Here is a 7,591-nt window from a genome sequence, read left to right on the forward strand (position 1 = left end):
GTTGAGCTAAAAACAGATTATACATTTATGCACAGGTTGATTAGGTAAATATCTGTCTCTGATGGGCCAGTAGTTCCTATGATTGTGAGCCTGCAAGAGTCCTTGAGAACTTATATGAAATAATTAAACGTGTACCTACGTGTACCTACATAAATGGCATTTTCACAACTGGATTTCTTAATTAAAACACAATTGGATGTTTTTGATTATCAGGAATTAGAGCATAAGTTAGTCTACCTCCCACTTAAATTGATTTTCAATCATCACGATAAGGACTGAGTGATTTAAGGTAGTTACATCATTTTCATGTTGCAGGAAATTTATTTCCAATTAAAAATCTTGTTTTTGAATTTTTGTAACAAAAATAACTTGCATTAATTAAGTTCAGCAATATATAATGATCTATCTCGTAGTGGTGGTTATAAGGGGAGGTGATAGGTGGGTCGCTCCCCTTAGGCTTTTCCTTGGTCATATTTTACATTTTAACCATGGATAATAACTAATACCTATACTATATTAGTTCTCGATTTTTCTATTGTCTATATTATATCAGTGGATACTCACCAGGAGCGAATAGGGTCATTTTATGTTACCTAGAATTAAATTTAAAAGCCCAAAATTGTTCGTATATTACGTTAATTATATATATATGTACTTTAATTATACATATAATTCATAAGTTAGTAGTTGTCAAGCTACAATAAACAATAGTTTAAATAGTTAATACTTAATCTTACCCCAATTTTACAGCATACAATAGAAACAAATATACATAGGTAATCATAAAAATTCAATCCCTAGTTATTATCAAGCAATATCTTAAGCTTTAAATAATGTCATACCTAATAGAACATATCTGATATAATCGTTTTGTATAAAAGTACATTTTATATAAAAAAAAACTACCAAATTACCCATGTATCAAATTAATAAAAAAAATAATACTTTTTCTCTAATTTATTGAACTTAAATTTATTAATTATTGATAAAAACACTTAGCATAATAGTCAAGTAGATCAGTGGATATTCTTGCCATTTACAATAAATAGTAATAGTATCAATCAAAACAATTTCTTAATAAGTTACTCATAAAGTTATAAAGTTATAAAGCACATGTTCATTGTTCAATTATCATGTTAACGTTTTCATTAGAGAAAACTGTGAGCATTTGACTGGTACCTGAGGATAGTTAATAGTTAATGTAATGGTATTCAACACAAAATAATAAGATAACCAATGATTTATGATTAAATAATACAGAAAAAAAATGTATTGGTTATTATTAAATATTATAATAATTCTTAAAGTCGATTTAAAACAATATACAATTTAAATTAATTAAACATGATTAAAATAATTAAATATGATATTAATTTACTTGTAATATAATACTATTTTAGATTAATAGAATAGAATAATATTATAATATTATAGTATTATAATTTATATTATTACTTATTATTACTTAGCTTGTATCTATAATATATTAAGTGCAATCAATAAGTTATTAGTCATAATATATGAAATATAAATAACTATAAGTAATACGAAACACAATAGGAACATAATAATTAATTTCTACACAAGATAAATAATATATTATTCCTTTACGCTTTAATATCAGTGATATACTTGTGTTCTAATTTATAACATATTAATTATACTTTCTAAATAATTAATTTTCTCACTAATTAAATACATGATAGATAATTGTGTAAATTGTTCATAGAAAAATTCGTTATCAACTTATAAGACTAATTTAATTGTCTCTTTTTGTTGATTTAGTAATAATTATCAATATAATCGGTTTCTACTTTAATTAGATTACAAATAAACTGAAACACAAATTTAAATATATTATTTTTACAGCGTTATTCTATTTGACGTGGTGCCCAGAGTATTTATATTGAATTTGAAATCTATAACTATATTTTATTCATCTTCTAGATCAGTCGTGCCCAACCTGCGGTCCTACAATGCCAAATCGGAACCATGAAAATATCATAAAATTAGATATTTGTAAAAGTATTATAAATTAAAATTATATTTTTACAAAAAATTTTATAACATTACAATCTCTAATTTATACTTAATTCGTTACAGCTATATAATATAAATAATTATATATATGTTATAATTTGGTGAAGACACTTGTGGTAGTCGATGTCAGCCCAGTCGAACGGCAGGATTGTTTTAGGTAACACAGATTTAAACTCTACAGAGTTACATTAATTAATTAAATGTAATTAAAAATTAAAAATATATATATAATTTTAAAAGATACAATATGAGGTCAAATAATAACTTATTGTTGATACTTAATACATATTAATTTAATAATTGAAGTTTCACCACTATTATATTTATTAATTAAACTTTATAACTAATAACGTCTTTTTTTAGTTTTAATACATATTTTAATATTCAAAGGATTCATTTATACTATTTAATTCAATGGCTTAATAAAAATTTTTATTTGAATTTCTTTTAACTTTTTTATAAACATAAAAATTATTAAATAAGTATAACGCTTGAATTAAAATGAGAAAAAAATAACTTGCATATTCATTATGTACCTATTGTGCAATATTATTATTTATTATGTTATTAATTGTACTACTTGGAATATCTACCAATAATAGAGAATAAGACATTTTTAAGTACTTTTAATAATATTTTTGTGATTTACAATAAAACCTTTTTATCGTCAGTAAAAAGGTATCAAGGTAAAAAATTTTATACATGAAGACATTAAGTATCAACTTTAATAAGTACTGTAAAATATATATCGTACAATATGAGTAAATTATACTCTATAATATTTGCTAATGGGCGATTGAATATCACGGCAGAATACCGGGTAGATAAAAAGTAATAAAAAAATCTAATGTAAACTTCGCCAGCTTTATTTTTTTACCGGCAATGGACACAAGAAAACTAAGTCAGTATTAAAACTTTTCCACATCAATACGATGATATCCGTTGTGATTAGGTACTATTATATTGAAATGTCTAAAATTTATTATTATTTATCTATTTATTCATTAATATACAAAAACAATTTTATCTAAAAATTATATTACCTACATCGTTTTAGTTCACAGTTACCCTACATTTGATGATTATAATAGTATAATATATATTTTAGTTTATTAATATTATTTATTATAATATATTATTGGTGTTGTATGATCAATTTTCACTTGGAATAAAAAAAAAAATGGCCGATCTGCGCACGGATAAAAAAAGTTTCAACAAAATGATTTTATAAACGTTAAAAGTATTACAAATCTTACTTACTAAATTTACGGTATACCTAATTTAATTAGCATTATATTGGTTCGTAATATTATCATTTAGGTAATGCAGATAATTTTTCAATATGAGTTAATATTATGCAATCATGAATAACCATTTAATATATACCTAGAAAAATTCATTAAAATTCAGTAAAGAGAGAAGCCGCTGCCAAAATATTTACAGATCATTATAGCTTTCATTAGAGAAAAAATTGTCAACGATCTTGTATAATTAACACAGTTATTAAATAGTAATAACGACATAAATTGACCACGAAAAAATACATATCAAGATTCGGAAAAACTATTAATGACCCTATTATTCAAATATATTTTTATTTATTGATATTTTAACATAATTACAAATAGATTAGTACTCATATTTTAATGCAGAATATTGACATACAAGACCTTCAACTAAGTATATTATAGTAAAAGAAAAATTAAAAATATATAAACTTCTATGCTCCAAAATTGATTACCTATTTACAGTTTTTGCATTTAGTTTTCCATTATAAAATGTATTTATTTTTTTATATGTAACGTTTATAACACATAAAATAACCTACCTATGTATTAACATATTATGTCATAATTACATATATGTATTAAAAAAATCATTTTTAATCATACCAATAATCAAAATAATTGTCGTTCATAAAATAATTTTTAAATGAATGTTTTCTAAATGTTCCGTGTTTAAGTGATACACGTCAATGCATAATATTTTTGTCAAAACAAGTACCTTTTTGAACTGAAATGCTGTACGTCTGTCTATACTACATGTTTTTTTTTTACCCAAGCGCAGTTCGACCATTGTTTACTTTTTACCTGAGTGCAGTTTGACCATTATCTACCTTTTATTTAACCCAAGTACATTTCGACCATTGTGTATATTCCAAGTAACAAGCCCGATAAATGTATGTTTCGTCATTCTATACTACTGTCTACTTACATATAAATGAAAACAGTAAAGTTAACACTTAAACGATGTGTTAAAATACGTATTGATTATTTATTTTAAATTCTATAATTCTGTCTTAGACCAAAAAAATTTAAATTTATAAAAAAAAAAGAATAATTAATCTATTTTAACATTAGGATATACTTCACTTTGATATTTTAATGATGGTTAAGAAATTATTTTTAAATTGACTGTAATTTTAAAATATTTTAACAAAATAATAATTATAAAATTAAAAATGTATATACTAATTATTTTTTATCATTGGTGTTTCTCACCACAAATAATTAGTTAGAGTACATTAGTAATAGTATTTAACATTTAGTATGCTTATTGTAATTGTTATCATTTAATTATTGAGAGTTTAGCACTGTAAATTGTAACGACTGTTCGTAGAATGACCTTTATCCTTCTCTTTCTAGTAATAAGTAACATAAAGAAAAATTTGGGCGGATTTCTGCATTGATAGTAGGTATACATTTTTAACATGCCTAAATACAGCACTGTAAAATCATACAATAGACGTCATTTAGTTTACAAAAAATGAACATCCGCTATTTCATTATTGTACTCATAATTGCAAAGATTATAAACTACAATATTAATCTAAAATGTCAATTATACTAATGTTTTATTTTAATATAAATTTAATGTGTGGGATAATCGAGTAGGTACTCGATAAATACAAATGCGAGTATCAGAGGGTCCTAGGTATACCGTTTAAGTCATTCAGTTCAATCGAGTAGAAAGAACATGACAGACCTCCTGATCGAAGTATGTGTGTATCTCTTGTTTCTCGCGGGTGTTGTGAATTTTCCAGTGTCTTGTGTACATTCTTAAAAAGTGCGCATTTATTTGTTTACGTTTACATTTTTGAAGTATCTATGCTAATACCTTTTTCTTTACCTATAGAAGAGTTGATGATATTTACATTTATTAAATAGTAAGTAATAATTAATGCGTATCTATAAATTGCTTAATGATTTAAGTACCTAAACAGTAAATTTTATTGAAAAGATTTCTAAAATATTTAGAAATATAAAATCTAGTAAATATAGCGCATGTTCAATATTTAAGAGGTACACAAACATAATATTTCAATATGAATATATATATATATAGTGTTATAAACTGTAGATATAGGACAAATTATTCGCTTCCGCAAAAAAACACTTAACTAAGACATTCGGGTCTTGTCATAATTTTATACGCGGAAAACACTAATACAGTAGGTTGTAGGTATATATTATTGATACATACAAGACTTAATTTTTGAAAATGTTTATAGACACATCTTATGTTTAAATTCTAAAGATGTAATTTAATAATGAAATATCATAACTTTATTACAGTATAGTTTGCATTATAATTTAAAACAATTTGAAGTGTAAAAATAATTTAAAAAATAGACACAAAATATTTTTAAAGCATAAAATGTGAATACATATTATAAGCATAAGTATCTTAACTAGATACTTAATCCGGACATGCTGAAATTCATTTTAAAGAGGGTGTCGTACTCTATCCTTATCTTGTCGACATAGCAAATTTTCATTCAAAAGTTTTAAATTTTAATAGTATGCCGTTAGTTATGCGGTGTTATAGGTACGGGCACCAAACGATTGCGCGTGGTTCTTATCGGCGGTACCGTTTTAGGCGGACGATTGCGCGCGCTATTTTGTTTTTACTTCTAAGCAACGTTGTCAATATATAGGCGCACGATAAATCCTAAGTAGGCCGAATGTAAGTTCGTACACGAGACCTAGCAGGTAAACTAAAGACATATTATGTTAGTCCCTACACGGTAAAAAAAGATACATGTGTAAGTTCCTACACTACGTATATCATAAGTTATCAATGTAATATCAGTTAGGTATATTATATAATGCTGTCATACATTTTAACCCTTTATAGCATATAGCTGCATCTTGCATATTATGTGATAATAAGTCATACTATTAGATTCTACGGTTGTGTTTTCCTGTAATTTAATTGATGTATATTTCATTATTTGTAAATGAGTACCTATTGACGATTCATTATTTTTTTCGATTGTATTTTTATGTTTGATTTTTTTAACTTGAGCGTTTGAAACTTAAAAGTACATTTATGATGAAACATTGATTATGTTTATAATATATTATAATATAATAAAAAAATACCTACTGCTTTCTACTTCTGACGTGAAGACAGTCTGTTAGCCTATATAACTTAGTATATTTTATGATATGTTTTTTTTTTAACCATAAAAGTTAATTATTTTACGCTTAGTATTACGATAGATTGACATAATTTTTTTTTTTCGAAAATATTGCATTTATTATATTATTAGTATTAAATAATTGTTATAATATTATACCATTTTATATAATTTTTATTAACTTTTTAGTTAAATGTTAGTTATAAATTACTAACTACTGTAAAGTGTAAATAAACTAAAACAGTGTGAATAGGGTCATAGTGTATACTATACATAAATAGTATCTTTAAATTAATCAACATATTTTAAAAAGGCCATTACGTAGCCACATATATATTATAGTGAAATTCATAATATAATACTCACGTAAAAGTATTAAATTAACAAATAATTTTTTTAAATTTAAATAAAATAATTACCATCGATATTAATTATAGTTAAAATACGTAATTTTGTCTATATTTAAATTACAATACGTAGATATATAAAAAGAATAATTTATTGTGTTGGTATATTTTTACTAATGATGACCCCCAAAATATCAACTAGATTACTATATTTACCAGAAGGCGGAAACCTACTCCAAAATTTTAGTTGATCAATAATATCATACTGTAACTAAAAACCTAAAAAATATATAAACTTAATTATTTTTATAAATATTTAAAAAAGTTCAAATTTGAACAAAACTACATACTTTAGAATTAAAAAGGAAATTAATTATTTTGTTATAAATTAAAAACATTATTTATATATATTTAAAACGTTTACGTATATTATATTGTTATGAACTTTACAATACGCAACGACAATTTGATTTATTTTTAAATACTATCTATTTATTATACATGAACCTATTTTTACCTTTTTATGGTATTTAAAGAAAGATGTAATGTATAAAGTGTAAGTTATTGAATTATTATATAAGATGATAATGTTGATATAATATAGTATAAAAATAAATTATTACAATAAATAAATATGTACTAGCAAATTATTTAACAAATGCAATATTTTAGAAAACAGTTATACCAATTTACCGAAATACTAAATGTAAAATAATTAATAAATTATTTTAATAGCTATATCAAAATAATGTATTATTATAAAATATACTTATGTTCATTT

This window comes from Aphis gossypii, chromosome X (assembly GCF_020184175.1).
Source record: "Aphis gossypii isolate Hap1 chromosome X, ASM2018417v2, whole genome shotgun sequence".
NCBI classification, from domain to species: domain Eukaryota; kingdom Metazoa; phylum Arthropoda; class Insecta; order Hemiptera; family Aphididae; genus Aphis; species Aphis gossypii.